This window comes from Euwallacea similis, chromosome 16 (assembly GCF_039881205.1).
Source record: "Euwallacea similis isolate ESF13 chromosome 16, ESF131.1, whole genome shotgun sequence".
Lineage (NCBI taxonomy): Eukaryota > Metazoa > Arthropoda > Insecta > Coleoptera > Curculionidae > Euwallacea > Euwallacea similis.
Window position 1 is genome coordinate 762,155 of NC_089624.1, and position 25,288 is coordinate 787,442.

The window sequence follows — 25,288 nt, forward strand, 5'->3', positions numbered from 1 at the left end:
TGATGTAGGCTGTCACTCTGTAGTCTACTGAATTAATCGAGGCTGTGTGCAAAATAAAAAATGCCCTCAAAACAGAGGGATACGGAATGAAAAGACAGTGAAAGATTTCTCGGTACGTTTATATTTTAAAATTGATACGAGCCTGGATATTATGACCGCATTTGTCAAGAGTTTGATATTAAATCTCCAGATGGGGTCATATGTCTTTTACAAAAGCTGTTCTAAATCTTCGGTAGTGTAATTTAGTACCTGGCATAAATCAACCGGTAGACGGCGCTGATTAATGGCTCTGTAACGCTTTTTTGAAGGGCTCCTTCTTCTACGAGTAAAATTCTGGACGTATGGAAATATTTGTTCGGATTAAACGAATCAAGTCAAATTAGGCAAGGCAATAATATATTCCCCACCGTCTTGTGGCATAAATAAGGAAATCAATCTATTACAAAACGGTTCTAAGAAGTGTGATTAATAAAGTAAATAAAATATTAATGAATTACTTAGATTTAGTTTTAAATTAAGTTCACGCAAAGTCTGCCTGTGCAAAAATATTTATGTTAGAGCTTGTGGGGGGTTAATTGATTTTCTAAAGATTTTTGCCGAATGGCAATATCAACCGATTGTTCCATAAGATTTTGATGAAATATGAATAACTGCAAATGTTGAAATCGAACTATTGATTTATCAATTACAGCTTCTGCAGCAATGAAGAATTGCTAAATAGCTTTTGGTAAATAACGAAAATTGATACTATGCAGATGGTTCTTTTGTCATTCCTTTTATTGCGACCTTCAAGTCCATTGAATCTCAGTTTTCAAATTATATTTTTGTATATTTTCAAGTTTCAGAAATCTCAGTTTTTCAACTAGAAAACGTTGATTCAGAATATGGCCTACGTTTTCTTCGTCCTCCATGCCGCAATCGGTATTCTTTGCTATTCCTATCTTGTATATATCGTCATCCAGCCGACAGTGACAAGTTTTTAGTCTAATGATGATTCACGTTTTTTTCACGGACTTAACGTGACACAAATGGTGCGAAAGCAAGATGACAGTTATACATTTGAGTTTGATGTGAGACAATATCGATTCTCCTTGAAAGACTAGTGTCTCCAATTGGGCCTAAATGTACATATAGGTATATTGAGAAATATGAAATATGTTGTAAAACACAAAAACGGTTAACCAGTATAAGTTGAATGGATTTTAATGGATGCCCTTGGCTTTTTTGTTGTTTTTCAGTTAATTTTCATTAATTCCAACTATTTCTAATGCAAAATGAACGTTGCCATGTGCTAATCTAAAATATCATCAGGGCACACATAACATTAGCCGAAGCGGAGTAATAGGACCCTTTGCCGTGACAAGGTCCAGACGTATATTAGACTTTAAGCAACTCATAGCATATGCAATGTTTCTAAATCGTCCGTTTTCGAATGGACAGGAGACCTACTTCGGAATGTTAAAAAGATTTTGCCAGTCAGCTGCCTGTTTTCTACACACTAAAACGAATTCCTTTTTGACGCTCTCTCCTATTCGGCAAGATGAAGAAAAAACCGTATCCTAATATGTAATAAATTATAATACGTATTCATAAATGGTTCAAAAGTCAACTTCGTTGTTTATAGGTACTTTCTTATACACATTACCGCTACATTGAAAGCAGATTAAACTTGAGCAATTTGCCGCGACATACGATAAGTCGGAGCTTTTTTCAAATCGCATAAAGATTTATTGCAAATGACAATTCACGTAGCAAATATTTAAATGTTTAATTTAAAGTTGGTTAATAGTCGTCGGCATTGGAGTCATAAAACTTTTCAAAGTGACTGCCTGCGTCTTTCTCTTACAAGTTCTGATTAAATATTTATTCTCAGATAAACAGAACTTGTCGTGAGTGACGTTCTTTTATTGATATAATATGTTCCATTCTTTAATATCGTGTAATTTCTTCATTTTTGCTATCGTACAATAATCGTACCTTGCTGCAAAAAAAAGAACAGGGCACTATGGTTATCTTACATTGGAAACTTTGTGGTAAATACGTTGCCACAAAGCTTCTTTCAATTTTATAAGAGAATTTACGTTCTTTGAAGAACCACAGCTCGTTCGAAATTGCTATTTAGGGATTCAATCACTTAACAACTACTTGTTGAAAAATATATGAAAGAGGCCATCATGACGACAGTCTATTTGCTCAATCCCGTTTTCAAAGAAATTGAGTCATCCAATTAAATTTTCATTAAGAAATTTGCTGTACCTGAATGACTAAGTGAAGACTATCACTTCAAATATACCCAATTGCATAGGAAAACGATTTACATTTTTACTCGACTTGTGAGGTAATGATGCTTTATTTAAGCACAGAAGACATGTTTCTGGTTTAAATATTTTCAAAATTGTTTAGAAATATCACAACAAAAACAATTTATTTTTAAAGCGCCCACAATCAATAGAGCCTAAGTGAGCTTAGCAGCTGAAAGTCTTGGATTTGGCACCATTGTTTATTCGGAATACGCTATTGGATAATCTGGTTTTACCTCGCCTATAACCTGAAATATCCTGGTAAGATCAAGATTGAGTCACCATTATCATACGACGTATGGACGAGAAAGTCAGAAGCTCTGAATTGTTGAAGAATTTGGTGATGATTCCACCTGCATTCCCAGCTGCTCCTCTACAGATGAGAATATCCTCCAGAATATTTATCGACTTGAGCCAAAAACTAAAAATATGTTAATTAATTAGTCATCGATCATCTACAGAAGTTTAATTCATTTTTCCTTGTTTTAAACGTTAAGAGACCGCACAAGATCAAAGAGTAACTAGTCATTTATTGCCTCAAAAACGGCATAAAACGGATCCCTAATTAGAGCTATAGAACTAAATAATCAAGGTTTATTAATCCTCTCTTCAAACATCTGGTCCGGATTTAAGTGATTTAGTGTTGCAGGTGTAATTAGGGTTGGTAAACTGTGGGCCTGATTCTGTTTGTTCGGTTTTTCTTGCTTTGCACAACAGACGTAATATAGAATAGGTATGGAATAGTTGTCTTTACAATGACCAAAGATGTAGATACTTTCAAGTGAATATGATTTTTCTAATTTTTACAAAAAAAAAGTGACAGATTTGGTAATCGCTACGGGTGACTAAATATTTCGTAACTAGTAAGATAATATTTTACTTGTTTAAGTATTTACGAAATGTATATTTATTTTATATAGAGTGAAAAAAAATGTATAGGGAACTCATTAGAATATGCTTTTTTGTATAACTCGTGCCATTATGCGGAATATCGCTTCGCTTGTTTCACTCATTACGTAAAGCTTTAATGTATTTCGTAACTACAAACTTAGGTAGCTATTATGGATGTCATCAAATTGAGATTGTAACACGTAGTAAAATCATTTGATAACTTGAAATGAAAACACAGTTTGTTCACAGTTAAGTCCAAGTCAGCCGTAACTTCGATTCCTGGAAATTGTATCGCGAAATGGATCTTGAAGGATTAAGGTTCTCCGCACTCTTTTCGGCAAATTATCATCAGCTCTTTTTGTCTCTACCTTTTCAGCACTTCAGTGACTATTTTCGTACCCAGAAGTTTTTTCTCCCTATTGGGTAGGCGAAGTTGTAGTCGTGTGTTCCGTAGCATTCACCCTGGTTATTAGGAACAGTAAATAGACCCATTATAGACCGATTAGCGACGAAAAGGTCCATAATTAATGAGCATTCTACCTTTCGAAAGCAACACGTGGGCCACACAGAATTCCACTTTAATAAGATATAAAAACGCAGAGGAAAGGAGCAGAGAGAAGTCCATCCATCTAATCCCACTTGACACGAGTCGTCCGATGGCGTCTAGTCGAGTTTATCTGGTTTCGATAAAATGGTGACATCTGACGTCCATCAAGTCCAATTAATCGGTTCTTGCACGTCGGGAAAAAAGTGTCGATGCCTTAAAAAAAGTAAGCTAATCTGACCTGTCAATCTTTCCTCACATTATAGCCGAACGACTCAGGTAGATGGGACTTTGTCTGTGTTTTAATTACTTCTTCCTGGGATCAAAACAATTTTAATGATGTCAGATGTCAGATTGTCGGTTGTTGTCCTCTTACTAACGACATCCTTTGTCTAGATCGAGGATTTATTATTATTATTAAGGAAATTTCAGTTGATCCCTTATACCGGTCTGCGATAAAAATTAGGAGTGGTGATCGAGGATGTGCTCTGATGGCCTTCAAGTTCTGCCAGAGGCAGACACAAAAAGTGTGTAATGTCGATTACAGAGGAATTGAAACACGACTTCGACATTATCCATGGACACAAACACATTATTTCTAAGCAGGCAAGACAGGTAAGGTGCCTCCACCATAAATTATACATCCATCAAAAAACCTATTTTTGGAGCAAACATTATTTTCATTTGGCATTGTCACAATGATTGATGGACAATTTTTGTAAATGTATGTACATATTATTAGTTTCGAAATGCTCTACCCTGGCTGCCAGTCACTTTTCACGGAATTTCATCAATAACGATTGATTGATACCTGGCAATCAATCAACTTAATATCCAGGTGACAGCGCACTGCGACCTGCTTACTGATCGATGGACTAGAAACTGTCGTAAATAACCAACCAACAACCTCTAATTTTTTTGTATCAATGTTCCTGTTTTATAATTGATTAATTATCCAGTATTAACAGAGAATCCTTATAGTGTCTGATGTTGATAAATCTAAATTTAGCCTCTAATGGTGAAAACTTTCCGAAGGTTTCACAGTCGATTACAGGTTTAATGGAATTGCATCTGTATCTACGCTTCATAATTGTGTTAATTTTTCCTAACATTATTTTGTGAATTATCTTTACCACCAATCTATTTGCAGGAATTCATTCAAAAGACGTAAGACGTAATTATCTAACATCTTAATTAACCAATTAAATAAGAGCGTTTTCTGCACGTGCGCAAAAAAGTGTACTTTTCTGTATCAAAAACCTTTTTTTCTATAATAGAGCATAAAGCAGGCTTTTGGGGCCAGAAATAAACCGCAAAATAGTGATTTTACGCGGAATTTACATGGTCGTTTAGCAAGCAGACATGACTTTTACCGCTTTTGTGGAATTGGAATGAATTAGTTTGTTCATGGAAACAAATTATTAAATATAACTCAAAAATAAAATATTTAAGATAAACAAAAATCGAACCAGTCAACTCTGTCCTAATTTACCCCACCTCCTCCTATCGTTACCAAGGTCCTCATGTTGGACTCAAAAAACGGATACCCTCTATGTGGCCGGGTTTTTAATTAATTTTAAATTTTGTGGCTGGTCGATGTGCTCAAGGACAAAACCCAGGAATGTGCGGAAAATGTAAAATTGTACATCACTTCTTCACTATGCTCTTGTCATTGAACACTACAACTTTTTGACTATAGTCAGTGTTCAAATTAAAGCCATTGTCAACATTTAGTTCTTATGCTATCTTCTGCTTGGCAATTTCCCTTCTTCCAAAAAAATACTTCTCCAACACCCATAGGGCACATGTTCCTCCAGTAACCTGACAAGATTTAAACAGCTTCCAGCATTCAGGAAATTCTTTTCTGGATAATCAAGCGACAAGTCCGATTTTCGTACAGTTAATTTCGGAGTCAGACCCCGTCTGACTGACGGACAGTTTTATTATTGCCCAGAAAGAGCGGAAAGAAGAAGAAAAGTATGTGCTAATGGAACGCAATATGTCAGGGCAGAGGACGAAAACAGAGAGGGTGCCGATTTCGTAGAGCGAAGTTTCAAGGTTTTGCGAAATTAGCGATAATGCACAGACAGACATAGGTGGATTGATATCCCGTCCGTTATCAGCTTCCTAAAATATTTGTATCCTTTTATGAGTTATTACCGAAAGCACATCAATCAATCTTCCTTACGACACTGCTGAATATAAATAAATAAATGTTTGCAGCAAATAGATTTGATGTAATTTATGATACCTGGTAGCCTATAATACTTTGTGTCAGTTAAAACGGGTTTGATGTATTTCGTCTAGGTAGCAAACGCACAAACAACTAAAAATGCTCGTGTTTGTTAAAAGATGAAAGGTTGTAAATCTTCTTCATTTCCTCGTTCAACGTATGCAGTAACTTCTTATCTCCTCGTCAGTGATAAATTCTAATTATTATTTGAATAGTGCAAACGGTCTAAATCTCTTAAAACTGGGGAGGAAACATCCTCCGAATGGATCAGTGCACCCACTTCTTGGCATTAGAGGCGCCCACGTGCTCGGGTACAATTAGCACATGACTTATGGTCGCCATTATCTCAAAGCACACCTCTCCACTTACGGTGACTTGTCCATCGCGTTTTATGACTTTAAAAAATTACAAACCCACATTGAGATTGATGGATCTCGGGAGCTTTCAGACCAGTCATTTGTCTTCCTTCCGCTGAACTCATGAGAACAATAATGCCCTTTGATTTCTTCTGCAGATAAGTTGTTGCATCTTAGGTTACCTAGGCTCAGGACAATCAAAGAGTAACTAAACATAGTTTCCTAAATGCAGTTCTAATTATAACGACTTTCCGTACTTACCGCGGCGAATTAAATATCTCCCCAAGCGTTTCCCAGCTTCCAGAATCAATGCTCGCTTCGTCATTGATTTCCAGACGGACAGCAGGATGGGTCAGGGGATGGTGGGGGGAAATGTCACTCGGACAACGACGCTGTCACTCTCCGAGACGTCTATCCCTGAAGCTTCGTCTGCGGCGACTTACCTTTAAAATCGATAAGCTGCATTTGTTTTATCAGGGCATTGTCGGAGGGTTTGGCTCTGTCTTAGACAGACGGATAATCTGGATTTTCATGATTTTAGAACGTATAATTTAGAAAAGGCAGTATCGATATTTATGTATTATATCTAGATTTGAGTTAACACTACACACCGAGATACTGTTGTAAGTTGAATGGGTAGCAGATTCGTAGGGACTTTGTGGCAGAGAAATGCGCGTAATCAAATAAGTATAAACGAATTAGGAGGATACGCATAGATAAAGGAATTAAGAGGATATAAATGAATAATAACGCTTGTATTATGTATTAAATACTTGGGATATGCCCATCACGTGCGAAAATTCGTCGGAAAAAAGTCAATACCATTACTTTCCACGCTATACTTCTAGCACAACCCATTAGTCATGACAATATTTATAACGCTATTATGAATATAATGTCCCATAGCTAATTAGTCCGAGTCAAACCTGCTTGAGATACTTCTCGTATTGGAGTCATTTAGATAATAACGTCCAGTGTCGAAAACTTTGAGTCAGATATTGTCCGTGTTGATATTCATAATACTACATTTATCGTATTTTTCCAATATACAGTGTTTTCAAAATAAGGCAGATGTCCAACATGGGGATCTGGCCGGTTCTGGTATCGGGTTGCCGATGGGTCGATTTACCTTTTTACAATTATTTTATACCTTTATAGTTTTCGTTAGGTATTCTTACCTAATAAATTTTCTAGATTCTTTACTTGTGGAAACCTCTTCGTTTTTCTCTCTCTTACTTTTTTCTCGCTCTCCATCATGATATTTTCTGCACGAACCTCAATTCCCAACATGTGTCGCAAGGGAAATCCTAGATGGTGGTACCATCGAAGAAGTGTAGGCTTAAAATGTAGATACCAGTTCGATCATTCCCTGTGAACATCTCTGAGCTAGAATGAACTTTCACAAGTGATATTAGCTCTTTTGACATCTTTGTATCATCAAAACTCAGAAATAATATTTTTTCCCCTTATATTAAATCGGAAGTATCCCCAATTTATACCCCGCTGTTCTTCGCATGTATGCCCATGTTAATCTGAATGAATTTTCCTTTGCATGACTACTTTTAACTAACAACCTATTATTAATTGATTTCAATTAGTAAGACATAAAAGCTGAAGGCTGACTTGATCGTTATCACTTTATTGTTTCAAATTAACGCTTATCCGTAAATGTGAAATCACACACCCACTTCGCCACTTAAAAATAAAGTAGGATGTTAAGCAATAATAATTAATAAATCATTATTGCCAGCAATATTGTTATATGTCAATGTTTCGTCGTGGTTAGAGAATTATTGTTACATTGTTGTAAGATTTTTAGGCCTTGTTCTTGTTATTTCTAACATAAATCTTTCTTTTTTTGCAGGTAAGATATATTGCAAAGTTTCCTTGCCTGATCTCACCTAGAAGCCTATGATAAGTAAGGGTATATGATAAGTAGATGCAAAGTGTTTTGAATCTGTGACCAATATCGGTTCTAAAAATAAGCGTTATTTCACAAAGCTAATGTCGTTATAGGAAAGAGTGCAGCAGTTACAATGTAATAAAGCAAGACTAAGCGATTAGCACGCTGCCTTAATCTGACATATTTACTTCTGTTTGAAGCTAAAAATATCATATTTTATGGCAGCTTGTGCGGAGAACTCAGCACCATTTTAAATTTAAATATGGAGGCTACTTGGCTTGTTTTGTGCAACATCCTGAAGAAAGACTGTTTTTGCTATATGAATCATTCCTTCCTTAGGTAATATTTGTTTCGGGAACTGCAAATATTGGTCAATTACCGCCATTAGAAAATCTGTTTATTCATGATGATGGTTAGGGCCCGATGTTAATATCCATTGGGGGCAACTAGTAGGTTTGTATCATGAAACTCGTTATGGTTTTGAAAACGTCAACAATTCTACCGCATATTAAATAAGTCGTACCCGCACCTATTCGATTCCAATGAGTTTCCTGTCCAACCTCACCCAAGCCATGAAAACACTTATTTTTACCGCAATTTTTTTCCTATGCTAATTTTGCAGAAAATTGTTTTTTGTAAATTCTTTATAGGAAATATATACTGCAGTCTGTAGGTACTCGTATATGCGCTATTTGTTGCACTTCGAAACGTCGGGATTCTTATTATTTTCATGTAAAATATTGTTGCTATCCTGTATATTGCTAAGTGCTTTGTTGATTTATAGCAGTTCCTGAAATTTTCAGTTTTTCTTCACAATTTTTCAACTATTTCAGACTATTGTTTCTATTGCGTATATTGTGTATTTAGCACGAAAACGAGCATATTTTCAGCCGATGATGTCAATTGATAGCCAATGCTGGTGAGTGTTAGAGGACAAGAATGTAATCATCAATGAGTTGACTTTTGCCACATCAAAACACTCTAGAAAGTTGTCACTTCTCCGGAGATTGCAAGAAAATACAACATTAAACTTAAGCATTAATAATTCTTATCGGTGGTAGTCAGTTCAGGCGGACAGACATATTGAAAATGAACCAAATTGCCGAACACCCCATAAGGAGAAACCAATAAAAACCATTAGATCCTCGTAAAGTCGCACCATAAAATTTAACGGAGTACAGTCAGGGAAAATAAATCCAGGTTTTCGTTAGTATGCGCTGCAAGTCCTTTGATTATTGCTTCTACTTTAGATCTAAGAAACCGCGTGCTCTCTCCGGCACACGAAAGTCTGAGGGTATCAATTCTAAAACCTCCCGTAGTTAATGCTTTAGCAGTAGGTACCTGAAGAAGTGTCCAATAATAAGTTCCCGTGTAGAGGTGCGGGTATCGAAAATGTCGTAATAAGTACTCGTATATCTTCTCCGGGTGGACAGAATGACGAATGGGTAGTTGGTTTAATTAATGCAGAAATTTGCAGAAACGCTCAAAATTCGCTAATTAATGGCGACGTAAATTAGAACAACAAATAAATCAGCAGTAAAGTTGCAGTAGCGTGTGTGTCAGCAACGATGCTGACCGCAGTGGCCGGTAGCAGTACAATAAAACGGGCAACGGTCCTTCTGCATGGCCTCTCCTTTAATTTAGTAACGTTCGTTAACGTGAGTCGCATTAATTTCGGCTCGAGTTTTCGCGCTACAGCCGATGCTGATTATGTATTTGCTACATGTCTTTGAAATTTATTGGCTTGCGAACTTTCCAGCATTCAGCGGATTTCGACTGGTCGAGGATACCGCCTTGCTTTACCTCACACTTTTAATTCGTTTCCCCTATTCCTTCACTATTCGATTTTTAAGTGGCATATTTGATCATTTTTTTTAATCAGATATAAAGTTATTTGATAATGTGGGTTATAACCACAATCGATACTAACTATGACCATTTCTTGCTAACGAAACGAATTCTTACATTTTATGGCATAACAATTACAACGGAAGTGATTACATCCTATAGCTCTTTTTTCATCAAAGTTTATCAAATATACATATAGTCAAAATTTATTGTTCAGAATAATGTTAAAAATAATTTTCGGTTGTCACTGTTAACGATGGTTTTAGTAGACTGTCGGGATTTTAAATAAAAGAATATTCCTCAAATTGTTTTGCTAAAAGTTTGCGGACTTCTTTCGATCTTCAACAACAGGTGGTCGTAGCTTAATTCCGCTCTGACTTAAGCTCTCTTATTTCGGTTCATTCGCGCATAAATTAGTGCATACTCCTGCCATGGGTTAATCATCTTCTAGTGTGGACGAGCACACGGAGTGTTCTTTACCTCCAGTAAGCAAGCCTTGACAGAAAATCGAGATCTTTCTCTACAAACACATTCATCCCCCTGTCGACTGAAACACGTGATTCAAACACCACAAATATATTTTTGTTGAGTTTCAGGCTCGGTTGCACGTTATCCTTCACCTTTTTCTTAACTTTCTCTTAGTGCGAGCAATATCCACGTGATTACGCATTTCGTAAGTATCCAGAAGTATTTACTGATTGGCAAATTATTCTTTTTATACTCGTATACCAGCAAATTATGTAAATACCAATAACATAAGTATCATCTATAACGACACATCAGCATTAAAGATATGTGTGTGTAATGAAGCTACAAATCGTGTGTAATAATATCACGTAACAATGTTCAGCAGGGACACAATTCTAGATTGACTTAATCATGCCAACCGCGCTATGGTGCGCGTATTTTATGTGTTGCTTCGCCATTTTGGAGTAAAAGCATAAATGTTATCTTTAGAGATTTGCATGATCATTAAGAATTCAATATAAGTTTATGGTCAAGTGGCTCATCCAATTCTTATTTTGTTGGTGTTATTGAACTTGGTAAGTCGCAGAAAAAGCACTAGACACTACTCGATTGCAAGGCATGTTACGTTGCTCGACGAAATTACTGACCTCGTCTGCAGGTCGGTCGCAAACTTTCTTCTCGCTCGTAACATGTTTCTTACTCTTCTTGTAATGTAATACAGTACTATCTTATAATTACATTTAAACACAATTCTCAAGCTCCGGTTAGAAGTTCCTTGTGTTGCATAGCACTCAATATTCCAGCGTTGTCTACCCTCACATTAAAAAAATGTCGATTAAATCAATGTACAGGGTGTCCAATTTTTGTTGGGTATTGTGGGATATATCATCTCTTTTTCGTAATCACAATGGCTCCCCATCGTTTCCGACTTCCGACCATGTTAATGAATAATTATCGATTCTGTTGATAGAAATCTGATTGACAAGTGTCGCTTGTCGCTTGGCGCTAAAATAGATGTTATTGAGCACAATGCAATGCCGCATTCTCGACCTAAACCGTGTAACCTAAAAATATTTTTAAATGCTCCCAGCAATTAAACACGTCTAGCCACTCAGAGCTCTATTAATAAAACAGCTTGTAGCGATCTTTGCCATGCATCAAACACGGCGCCCATAAATCGTCTTCTAGTGTGACAACTGTTAAAATTGCTTGTTAAAATTTTACAAGTCAAAGGCGTAGTTGGGGGGACTAGGTGCTAATAATATATTTAGTACACACCACTGGGAAATAAACATCATACGAGTTATTTGAGAATTTGTAAATTTACCTTTTGGGGTTGAAAATAAATCATATATGTAGAGTGGTGGTACCAACAAATATTTATATTATGGAGACTGCTTAATCAATCTGATACGTAGGTAGTTATCAGCTCTGCAATTTTAAGTCATCTTGGGCATGTTCACCTCTGTCGCAGTGTAAATATGTGACATTTTAGTTTAGTAAATTCCTTCAATTTAAATTTGTTAGAGATGTACGGTTTGTAGCGTTCTAGCGAGCAAACTCGTGGGGTAAGGTGCCTAACCATCGCCCCTTTTAAGCTCAGTTATTTCTGCCCCTTTTTGTATTTCGGATATCCATAAAGAATTTGTTTATCACAAATTGCCGTTCTATTTGTCATCTGAATTGACTCCACGGGTGCTTAACTTACGGATTATGACTTCCCTCCATGTAGCCTCGCTTGTTTATTCCTCTTTATACTCCTTTTTTAATTATCTGGTTATTATTTCCATCATCATTTCGTTAAAACTCGACTGACCCCTCTGGAATTGAACATCTCGGGAATCTCATTAAACAATGCACTCACCGAGCACCACCGTAGTTCCAAACGTCCTTAAAATAAAAACACATCACGTCTTAAGTTGGAGCTACGCTGGAAATCTGGAAAAACTTAATGGGCGTCGCGAAAGGATTGCATCAAAGACCACCCCGGGCCCTTTTTCTAGGGCTAACTTCCGAGGTGTGCTGATTGCAGCGATCATCAGCTCGCTTTGCTGAACGAGTGAAAAGAAAATAAAGTGATGGGGAAGGGCCCGAATGCCGCTAACTTTATTAGACGCGTCTAGTTTCGATTAGAGCCCCTCACTCCCTTCACCAGTCTTTGCTTAATAGGATATTTCGTATGGGGTTTATCATGATAGGAAGTTACAAAAATTAATTTAGTTCGCAAACTCACTTGTAAAAATCTGATTTTGAAAATGAGGTAAAAAAATATCTTCCGATGATAAAGGATAGATGACTCCCTGGCAACTTCTGCAATGCTGTAGTAAAAGTGTCAAAGACATAGAAGAAGAGTTTTAGGATCAGGAGAGGGAGTAACGCGGACAGGCGTAGCGTAAATGCACCACTTGAATTGAATTGATACTTTACGCATGCACATGTTACTTTCTACCTGTTAATAGGGCGATGTTTACATGTTATCTAAAACCTTATTTCTTAACATCATCATCTAATATGGGAGATTAGAGGAATAAATTACGCCATTTCTTGTTTCACATTAGTGAGCAAGCTCGTCTTATCTTCCAAAATATTTGAGATAATGGCAGCCAAAAGGTTACGCTTCGTTTATGGTTGGAGATAAATCAATGTATTTTTAAAATTTTCAAAATTCGTGATTATTTTCAGTGCCTGTTTTTTTAATTATTCATTTTGGTAATGTTTTATAGTTCTCTCAAAATTAATACAGGAATATGGAAATCGATTGTTCGATTTCAAACTGTTAACGAGGCACTGTAGTAATAGATACAGACTTAATGTTAAATTGGTTTAAATTGGTTAAATGGGAGAAAAGTTACGCCTTCAAGGGTAACTTCAACTGTAACGAAGAACCAGAAGAGCGTGTAATGTTATCAGTTAGTGAAAATCCCGAAATATCGCTTCGCGAAATTGAACGCATCACAGGTATCCTGAAATCGACAGCTGGGTTTGTTTTACGCAAAAAAGGTACCATGGCATTTATTGCATTTTCCTTGAAAGGGGATTTGGAGGAAGCTTCAGATAATCTGGCTCTAGCACATCACTGTTGTTACCTTGAACACACTATATTATATAGTAGTTAAAAAACTTCAATTCATTTTGTTATTTCTAAAATTCACCTTCACCTAATTATCCAATATATGTATATTATTTATGGTCTAACACATCATTTTATTTGATATTTGAGCTCATCATTTTTGACCTTTTAATATTAGTGGATTATCTAAATAGCAGTGATGAATAACTTACCCCCTTATATGTACTAAATCCCTCTATACACAACTCGTCATTGTAATATTGATCAATCAATTAGGGTAATCGGATTCAAACACAGGCTGCCTTTTGCTTTGTAAACGTGACACATTATTATGCAAGTTACCGGTATATTAACAACAGACTGTCGCCAAGGAAGAGATTCAGGAAGTAGGGCCGTCTGTCAACTGTCACGTATGGGCGCGCCGCATTTGTCATGGTGAATCATGGGACATACGGCTATGTCAACCAATACGCCTGACAGATTTATGGGCCGAAGCAATCGCCTAAATGCCACTTTTATGACGTATGACTGTTTATGTTTAGCAGTTATTTCCTGGGAATTTTCTCGTGCAAATTGGGATCTGGTTTGGTGCGATCAGACCTGTTCGGTCAACTATTGAAAAGTAAGATCTTTTCGATAGAGAGGAAAAAAGAAAAATGTATCCTGTTTTAGTGTTGTTGAGCAACTAATGCATAAAAATAGCAATGCGACCGATTGATATCGATCAAGGAGCGTGATCAATTGTTGCCACTTGTGACAAGTGGCAATCACTTTTCATTGTTGTGACAAACGATCATTGCGCCTATTCTAAATTGTTTTCCAGTGATTGCAAAAACATGAATGTTTGTTACCGAATTCCGGTTTATTACGGTGTAATATCCTACTTGCTCATCACAGATTATTGTTTGATTAGTGTATTAAAAATGTGCTTTGCACAATTATATGAATAGTGAAAAATACTCGCATACGCACATGACGCATTGTTTGTATTAGTTTGCGAATCACGATTTTCAAGTTGTGGGGGTTTTTATGCATTTTCAAAGATAGACATAGAACAGAGTATTATGGATGCGCGTGTAATGAAGGGTTTCATAAGAATAATTCTCCTTATGTGCCGCTGTATTGCTATATTTTTTCTATAGCTAAAAATCCTCTTTAAATAACAAAATGAGTACCAGCGATTTCTTTGAGAAAAAGGAAAGACGGTTCAAGATTGCATGAATGATATTCATGTTTATTCATCTGAGAAAGCAATTCAATAAAACTTTCTGTGTTATAGAGTCGATTTCTTCTATAAGTATTACCAGCTTTTCCAGAATAGCAGAATTTTTTTGCTAAGTTGTTTACAAATCAAAGAAATCAATTTTTGTAGCAAGTAAATTAATTGGCGGTATTGGTTATCGTTCCCAAAGTCTAATAATGGAAAGTATCGATCGTTACAAGTTCGAAATGCATTTCCCGTGCTTACATGAAACTATCCGCGCGCACAGGAAAATATTGTTTTCCGGACTTGTAATAAAATGTATTATTAAAAAAATTGGAAAATATTTGACACTAGACCTTGAACTAAAAGTCGAAATGTGTGTTCATAAAATCTAAGGCACTTACTTGGAAATGCTAAATCAGTAATTCAAATTTGCAGATGAAAATATGCCACTCATTTGCTTCAATATCGGCATAACTAAAAATTGCCATTGTTAAATTTGTAGTAGTGGATTAACTTCATCATGACAAGAAGATGTATTAAATTTCTTTTTAATTACCCATGCATCACAAACGATGATTATTGCACGTTCCACCGTGCATAAAACGGTCTTTATGATGCCCGTATGGTTATTAGGGGAACAATATTAAAAATTTCATTTGCGGCATGGTTAAACACTTTGACAATTTCATAACATTTTTTAACGCCTAAAAGCTTCAATTGTAGTATTGATGTACTTGGAGTAAAAACTATTATATGATATTCGTGTTTAAGAGCCTTTAAAACCTTTACGCCTTATAAAACACTTCGCTGCGCGACGTGTTTTGTAATGTCGCGCGTACTGTAAAGGCTTTTTTATACACTTACAGAATATTATTAAAAGTTGGCGTTTGAGGTTTTATTATAGTGCAGTCACATCCAACAGAACTTATTATAGAAAAAAAATCCGAAGCTCCATATTATTGATACTGTATGTAGGATTGGAGCTAAATGAAAGAATTTTTGTTAGTTCCCGGTTGAAGACGTATGCGCCATGATTTACCTCCAATTATTCCTACACCATTCGACTTTAAACTTCAAAAGCAATAGCGAAAAAGTCGAATTTAAACACAGGACCAACAGAGCAGACAAACATCATAAACGGGCGGCGTCTTGCTCCGGCATTATCCAGTTAATTTCCCACTTATTCCCGTTGATTTTCGACTTTGCGTTGCCCAATTTCGCCTAATACGTCCCGAAGGAGCCACAAAACATTTCTGGAAACGCGTCACCGACCGACGTCGACGAAAAACGAATGAATAGACACAAAAGGGAGAGATAAAGAACGCCAGGCCAAAAGGAATAATGCATAATTCGCTCATAAAATATGTCGGGGCTACGAATTGAACGCTATCCTTCAAAGGGGGCAGGTTCGACCTAAGATTTATTGGGCAATAAAGTATTATAATTAAACGGGCACAGAAACCAGCGATGTCACTCGCTCTGGATCTATAAATCTAAAGGGTGCCCCCCCTCTTGCCTCACTGGACTACGTAATCATGCGGGGTGAAAGATGAAATGACTACCTCTAATTACGCGGGAACTTACTACAAACTTCGAACCAAAGCAGCTGTAAAACCACATATCGTCTCAACCGCAACATCAAAACCTAGGAGTTTATTTACATTATTGTTGTTTTACGAGTGCTAATAGATTGTAAAGTTTTTGTGAAAGTCTCCGACAAAAGGGTTGCCACTTGAAAGGTAGTAAACGTATATAACTCGGGTGTAAATACGTCATTAAAAGGCTGTCGTAGTAAATTTCAGAGTAATAAAGTTCTTTTTTGTTGGAGGGCCCTGAAATGGTATTCTCAGTGCCTTAAGCACTAGAGGCTGGTATGAGGCGAAAGATGAAATTCAATATTCGTTGTTGCCAGATACAGATTTGAAAGACGACCTCTTACGTCGCCCCGGCTCAAAAGAAGCAAAGCACTTTATAACGTCAGCCTAAACGTGATTTACGTCCGAAACCTTATTTTATATAACGTCACTGCAGTGAAATCTAAATGTGTCAGGGGAGCCTAATTTATTGGTACTCAGTGTATGCTTCGTACAGGCGTCACATCTGCAAAAAGCAGTATATCCGTCGTGTGACGCAAGATAATGACAGCTCTAAATCAAATTATGACAGCTGGCTTAAAATACCCTCTTGGTTAGAGGCCTTTCGGGCACGTTTTTAGTCAGAAAACTTTTTCGGTCTCACGCAACGATTTATTGACGGAATATTCATAAATTTTCATTTATTTCAGCTTGTTCCTTTTGTTGGCATCGTTGTAAGGGACAGCGAATTACGGGGGGTGACTTAAAAAGGGAATGCAATGGTTATGGAATATGCCCGCCGAAGGTTCGAATTTCAAAGTTCCTCTTTGAAGGAATTGAAAAATTTTATAATGCCGACGCATGTGCCTATTTACTGCCAAACTTTTACGACTAATAAATATAAGCATTTGTTTGTTGCTCGTTATTTATTCGTGATTTATTTGTAGCGAGACGTTCAGAAGCGGCACAACTTTGAGCGTAAATAACTCGCGAGCTGGCGCTCCTGATCTTTTTCCAACAGACGTGTTTTAGATTCGCGGCCTCATTGTTCTTTATGGATTGTAAATAATTCCCAATTTAATTTGCTTTCCGAGATAATTGTAGTTTACAGCTGTCAACGAGTTATGTATCTGACGTGCTGGCAAACTTGCCATGCAATTTCTATCCGAATTACGTGTTTAAAGTCAAGCCGTGATAGGCGTACTTTAAGCGGTTATCCCTTCGAAATTCAATCATTGTTTTAAAAACCCTCAGGTGTGGCTGTAGGTACTAAAAGGTTTCAAATTTTGTCGTCAGGTTCAGATTATTACGAGTAGATACCGAAGCTAAAACTTGGATTGCATTTGCACCGGCAACGGTATATGCATCGTGGAAAATTTGGAATCGTTTTTTAGCACAAAGGGAGAACGAGGTTCTGACTCACCCTAGTAGGTATGTTCCCAACCGTCAGTTAAATTCTCGTTCTCGATTTCGTGAAAAGCGAGAGGCTCCTAGGAGAATAACCGAGAAAGCGAACCATCTTCACTTCTCACATCTTACGTTAATTACGTAACAAGAATTGGAGGAATGGAATCTGAGCATATATGTGCGTATTATAACTCTGGACGTACTCTGGAAGATAGTAAAATAAAATGTATAAATTTAAAAAATCCTCTACGCCATTTGTAACCTCAATTTCCAATTTTTTTTTGAAAACTTACGCTAATCGTAGTTTCTGTGTTTCTCTTTCATGCCAAATTTCCAATTTGCGGCTCTTATGCCCCTTGTCAGCTTTCAGTCAAGGCATTTAATTTTTTGACCTAGACTAACCTCAGCCTTGTTGATCTGTTTTGAACTGACCAGAACTAACTGAGCCAGTGAAAAACTTAGGATGCCAATACTTGCTTTTGCCAAAAACCCGATGTTTTGAATCGGTGAAAGCGGCGTATTAAGACACCAGTTTTATAAGGTAATTAATTCACTGTCGCATCAGTCCGAGTCGCAAATCGAGTGACGAAGTGACGTGTTTTGCAATGAATCTGCGAAAATGAGCTTATGATTTCTGTATTTTATTGATTTTTTTCCTTTTTTATTAGGCAGGATTCTAGATTTCATTTTCATATTTATATTATCTATATTAAGTATTAAACAGAGAATGTAGACCGAAAATTGTGAAAGATTGGGGTACCTAACCAACGACTGCAAGCGCAATCTGATGTAACCGTCAGATTGGTAAATTATTGTTTACTTCGCTAAAGGTGGGTTGATATACATCTATGATCTATGACTTAATATTTCTCGTCTATGGCTTACTAAGGGGTTGTGGCACCCATGAACTTGAGTTTACTTCCCAAGTTGATTTATTGTCAGAAATTACATGACAAATTTGATCAATAAAGCAAGTTTGAAGGTAAACTCGTGTTAACTTCGTTGGTCCAAGTGCTTGTAAATATTAAAAGTAAAACTCGTTTATGTCCCCATCTATGATTTAATCAATAACGAAACTAATCAGAACAAGTTTTATTATCACCTGATCTTGATTCGCCCGTTGGACAAAAAGCATATTCCTCTTTACATGCTTATTATTTTAATTTAGATGATTCCGATCGTAAATTATAGGAAACACCTGATTTTAGTACTTTTAAGAAGATAGATGCATGCGCATCGAGTTCTTACGACGAGTTGTACGTATATTTAAATCTTAAACTCCAGTTGCAGTTAAAATAGAGATTGTGATGGACACTTGAATCCCACGTATAGTTTAAAACTAAGGTGTACAAGAAACTAACAAGATAAGTGTAAACCGAACTGGATAACTATTGGGCTAATTTCATAAATCTTGAATATTAAGTCAGATCATAGATAAGCATAAACCCACCTTAATCCGGTTCTTCTAGGTTTGTGAGAACAATACTATTAATTAAAGTATCACTGTTCTACGGGGCGAAAAAGGCGTTATTTTGATTGCGGAATTAAAAAAACGTGTTATCGGAAATCAAATTCATTTTGTAGTTATAGTTTAATTTTTTTCAATGATTTTTTTCGTAATCATGGAATCTATCCATATCGGCGGAACGAGTTGCAATCGGTGGCGATTCGAATTTTGAATTGTAGGACTCTAATCTTTCGACTCTAGATTTCAGTACTCACACGCTTTTAATTGACAGATGAACCTGGAATTTCTGGCTCATATCCAAAAATATAAAATTTTTGCCTTCCAAAATGTCTATTGTTGACACTTTTAATTCATGCTAGTTACACGTGTCGTATCACTCACCAATGCGTGATCACCCAACCTTTTGCCAATCCTCCGTCTTGCCTTTGCATTGTCACATCTATCGAATTTCGATGTCGTGATTATTTCGATTAGACAACAGCAACAGCTGAGTGGTCTAGCTGGCACCTGTTCAGCAGTCCATCAAACCGACCACTATTTTTCTTTTTCAGATTATGAAAGCTAATTAAACTGAATTTCCTGGTGAACTAGCATTTTCCATTAGGACTGATCGAGAGTAATTGCCGACGATTTGTCGTGAGTGGTCATTGTTAGGTCTGTCGTGTCCGACGCTAGGTATTTCGGTTGTTGCTCTAGTTTTGTTATTCGGGACACTTGTAATGAACGTCTAGCTTGACACTATTATCGCATGAATTATGGAGCATTTGGAAGCTATTATTAATAAAGTTTTGGTTTTAAATATTGTACAATAAAGCCTTGAATTGCAAGCGCGAAATGTTTGAAGAAAATATAAAACACTGAAACATATTTATTAACGATACAATCAAGTCGAATTCTGGTGGCTCGTAAAGTAATAAATACGATTAGTATTGGTACATGCAATGCGGTGCTACCCAGTTTCAATATAGTCGAAATTTATTAGTTTACAAGGTTGTATGATAATTATTGTTTTAGCCTTAAAGGCGGCAGGTTTACACATATTTAACGATAATAAAGAATGTCACTTTAAGTGCCGACTACCGCTTATGAAAATTGTTATTTTAATTTTATTTTAACAGCAAACGCGCTATTGTGACGCTTTATAGTATTTTACGCAAGCTCTTTCTCTTGAGTTTGCCTACCAAATTAAAATTATGATGTGTGGTGGTAAATATGTATGTTTGCTATTGGCGCTATCTCGTATCTAATTATCTGATCTTGCCGACATTAAAATTGATAGAAAACAAAGTTCAATGACATTCTGTATTGAAATACACGATGCAGCAAATTGCTCTCCCTGGTTTCATCAAGGCATTGTGAAATGAAACAATATTGTAGAAAGGCCGGTAGGGTATTATGAGTATTGTTAAATGAGCAAATGACTTGTGTTTTTCAAGAAGACGAATGAGCAACTTATAGGATGTCCTTTCCTGACTATTATTCTGACTTGGCATTTAGTTAGCACGATTGTTATGATGCTAGCAAATTTTAGAGTTTGGTCAGTCCAAATTCGTTGGCAAAAGGATGCACCGTCCCAAAAAGAGACCACCATGACACTACACTATTCTGGCTTCAGGTGCTAGCTTATTAGCTTCCCCAATACCTTATTAGCTTAAAAACCAAACTAGTTCACTTTACACAATGTTAGCGATATTAGTTTTTTCCTAGTTTAGTTGCAGTAGCGACTAAGACTTAAATCTGAATGTCTCATGAACTTTAGGAGCTGCAAAAAAAGATTGAATAATTGAAAAATTTTAATACTCATATTTCGGCAACGATTCCAATTTCTCGATATCTTGTGCACTATGCTTAAAATGGTAGCAGCATTAATTGATAGAAGATTATTTCTATGGGAATTAGTCAATTTTCTGTCGTTTTCACTCGTTGCTACGGAGATTATCCTTTTGGCAAAACTCCTCTAAGGACCAAATTATGGAACCCTTCGATAATTTGGCCCTTAGCTAGCTGCAGCGTTATTTCAATTTACCTAACTATCGGTTTTTTGTTTCAGGTAAGACTTCCACCACCATGACCGTTTCTAGTTAAATCAACATACTCCATCAGGTAACCAAATGCATCTCTCGATTTTCTCCACCAGCTACCTATCTTTCATATACTTTAATTTAAAGAACTTTGACGCCTCTGAAATATAATCCAACATCGCTACACTCCCGCATCGCGGAACAAAAAAGGTACAACTTGATTTACGTTGATTGACACAACGTGTTCGTCTCAAAGAATGACAGCTCTTGTCTCCACACTTTCATCATGACTCGCTGAATACGACAAGAGCAAGAAGACTAGAATCTCAGGTATAAAAGGCCGTTTTAGGTGCCCAATTCTTGGAGTTTGCACCTTAAATTCCCTTTCAGAACAAAATCAAATTTCTCCATGAAAATCAATTACACACCTACCTTATCGATGTTAGATTGTTTTTTTCAAGAGTTTCAATTAAATATTGGTAAAGTTATTGGGTGTGGGATGGTTTCATGTGCATCTGGGTTAGAGAATAGCATCCCATTGGAAAAGCATTAAAGGCGATTGTCAGATATTACAAGATACATCTGATGTGACTTTTGAATAAGTCGTCGGTTGATTGATTGAGTTGCATTTAATTGTTGTTTTCGAAGAACTATTGACAACCCAGCGTGGAAATAATTGAAGACTTCGGTCTTCGCAAATTCGTTCGCTATCTTAGGTCAGTAAACTATCTCACTATTAATTTTTCACCTTCGACGTGTCCGTCATCCGCGTTTATAAGTCCATCGACGATGGTGATTGGTCGCAAGATTCGCAATACCGGGAACTAATTGTCCCAGGTGTACGGCACTATTCTTCAACAAAACCCATGACAGGACGTTGCTGATAAGACGTTAGATAGGAGAAGAACGCCGGCATAAATACGGGTCCTCGTGAGATACGGTATACAGAGGCTGAAAGGCGAATACCTTATGCCACCGAGAAGAATGCCTTATAGGAGAAATATGCGCTCAAATGAAAGACAATAGGGCATAAATTGTTGCAGTTGCCACTGTCCGACTGAGAGGTCGTTTTATCGTCGAGTTTAGGGGACAGGGTGCACGAAAATGCTGTGGAATGGACACAGTAACCAGTCCTCATCACCTTATCCGAATAGTTTTTCATAAACATTGTGAAGACACGTAAGGAAGCTTCACATTATTTTCAACTTCACCAAAATTTACCGCACCACGAAAGGAGCACAACTAATCTGTAGTACAAAACTATGGAAACTAAAGTGAAGAAACATGTTACCCGACTGACCTCTTCTTTACACACGCTCAAATATTATATTATCTTTCCTAAGCCCCGTTAAATTCTATTCTTGTCATTGGCATTTTTCTCAAAGTCGTTTCCTCTTCCTATTTATCCAGTTATCTTTCTCCTAGTTATCCATCTTAGCCAAAATTTACGATTTATTCAACATGGCTCACGGCCAGCTCACAGCGATAAATTGCATTCGTCAGAAATCCTTATTTTAAAGAAACGGTCACATAAACCCACAAAGCATGGGACGCTTCGTTTTTGAGATACAATTAGAGCGTTCAAGTTTGAGATACTTTCTTAACATTTTCTTTCTCCGATTCCTAAAATGTTAAGATATTTGAGTTAAATTCCCACTCTGAGTTCCTTTCCGTTCGTCCTTTACACGCTCCGATAAATCTACAGGATTTGAAAATTTGTATTACATATTTTAATCGTTACTAATTGGAGAAAAAATAATTTATTTTACTTAGCGAAAACGCAACTTTCTTTAGTTTACTTCATAGCCTCGTCCTCAACTCGTCTGTTAATATGAGTGTGGCAATAAATTTGTAACATTTTTGCGTTGTAAAATAAATACACCTTAGCAGTTGTACCTTACTTACATGAGGCGTAAGTAACTCTTGAAAAATTGTACGTACTGGTTTTTTATTGTTCAAATTCTAGAACAGTCCGCATTGGGTACGCGTGGCTGCAGTTATCTTTTCAAAAATGCAGGGAACATGGAAATCAGTATATTTTAAAAACGGTTCAAAAGCTTCAGCCTCAACCAAAAAAAAAAGCCGCCAAATTAGAGAGTATAAGTACAAAATATCAGATTAGCACGGTACAAACCATGAAAAATAAAATCTGTAGCAAATACATTAGAAGCTCTTATTGCCTTGCCAAGTAAAGGCAGAACAGGGCAGCGAGAGATAACCTAAATAAAGGTATAAACGAAAGCCTTGATGTTGATGCGCTCTAACGAGTGAGGGTTGACAAGTAATAAGAAGACTATCAGCCTGGGTAGATGGCGAGGGGTGCGTGGGGGGCGAAAAGGGGGTGACGGATGAGTGACAGGGCTCATTGTGGCCTCGTTTTGACTGACGAACGGCTGAATCGCTTTGTTAAGACATCTCAGCGTTGCCGCCTTGAACTTTATTTTTAAGAAATAAGAATTTTTTATGTTTCACGAAGTTTCAATATATGCTAAAATAACAGAATAAGCTCTTCCTAGTGGTAAATATTTGAACGTCATCAAAATGAATTTCGGGGATATGGGTCATTAGGATGACACCATAAACTTCCTTGGCATGTGAATAACCCAAGACATTCACATGCCTAGTCTATGTGTGTGTAGTTTACGATCCATGTTCAATTTCAAACTCTACCTGAGAATGTTCTTGGACAATTTTGGCGAGTAATTTTCCCGGTAGTTGGACCATGGCAACATAGCGTTCTTTGGCACACTAACATTGCGATGTTCTCTCGTCAGTGTGATGAACAAGTAGACAGGTGAAAAGATGAGTGCTTTTCAGTTGAAGGAAAATTAGCGTGCGTTTCTTTGTTTCTTCGTATATTGTGCTGTCAGTTTGCGGAAATAATGAAAGCGACATGGTCATGCGATATCGCGGAACTTTTTTCAAGTGTGCATGTACTATTTCAGCCGCATAAATTCGATACAATATGATTTCCTCTCTCATCCTAGATACCTCGATACAGTGCCAATTTATTATATTGCACATTACGCGTACCTACCTCGGGTACTCTGGTTAACTTATTCAGGCGGCATAACTATTATAATTAGATAAGTAAAGATTTATTATTTCCTTCGGCCAATCACGCCACATTTCTATTACATATCACACGTGTATTTCAAATATTTTAATTCTCCGTAAACTTGGTTTACGTGTTATAAATGAGTGTTCAGATTAAAATCATTGGCAGTCGTTTATTTGAGGTGGAGTTTTGGCACTAGAGTTGGCATTGTATATTATTTTATTGTAGTATTTTATATTTAAACTGTTACATCACAACTTAGAATTGACTAACCGGGGAGGGACCAGTATACGTTACAATAGGGACCCTGCAAAATTTTCAAGCTATTTCATTTAATAATTCGGATTTCAGAACAATTTAAATAAATAACGTGGATATTCGCCTCCATTTCGATGACGGCGTCGAGATGTACTTCAATATTAAAAAAACTTATCACCAAATTTATGTTATTGTTCTGCTATCCCTGTAGTTGATAATGGATGAACTATGAGATTGATATCTTTGCTAAATGCTAATAACTTTCGCCAGTAAGGAATATACAGGAGGGTCTAATGTTTTAGCAGCAAAATGTTTATCATGCATTTGGTATGGAGAAATAGTGCTACTTTACGAATAAATTATATGAATTGATAAATTACCCCAGTACCAAAAACCAATATTTAACCAAGACGGACAACTCATATTGAATTTGACCGTTAACTTCAATAATGGCCGAACGAGACGCACATGAGGTGTAAAGGAAAGTGACAGTTGACACTTGAGGCATATAAAATAAAAGTAACGTATAATTTACAATTTGTTCACCCTCTATCAGCCGAGTCTAATTAGTATCATTGTTTCTGAAACACTCTGTACAATTATGTAACATAATATATACATATATATAGCTTTTGATACGTTTTTGGTTGTCCTTAATTCGTCCTTGACACCGGAAAACCAT

The 25,288-nt window shown here is 36.7% G+C and overlaps 1 protein-coding gene across 5 annotated transcripts in view; it reads left to right on the forward strand.

The window, feature by feature from the left end:
* Nucleotides 1-25,288, forward strand: part of tio (tiptop) — a 114,256-nt gene that overhangs the window by 77,858 nt on the left and 11,110 nt on the right. For 2 of the 5 annotated variants that reach the window (XM_066398059.1, XM_066398060.1), the window contains exon 2: nucleotides 21,320-21,372. The exons of the other annotated variants lie outside the window; for them this stretch is intronic. The gene's annotated coding sequence lies outside the window, so the exon portion shown is untranslated. The remainder of the gene's footprint in view (nucleotides 1-21,319; nucleotides 21,373-25,288) is intronic. 5 annotated transcript variants of the gene reach the window in all.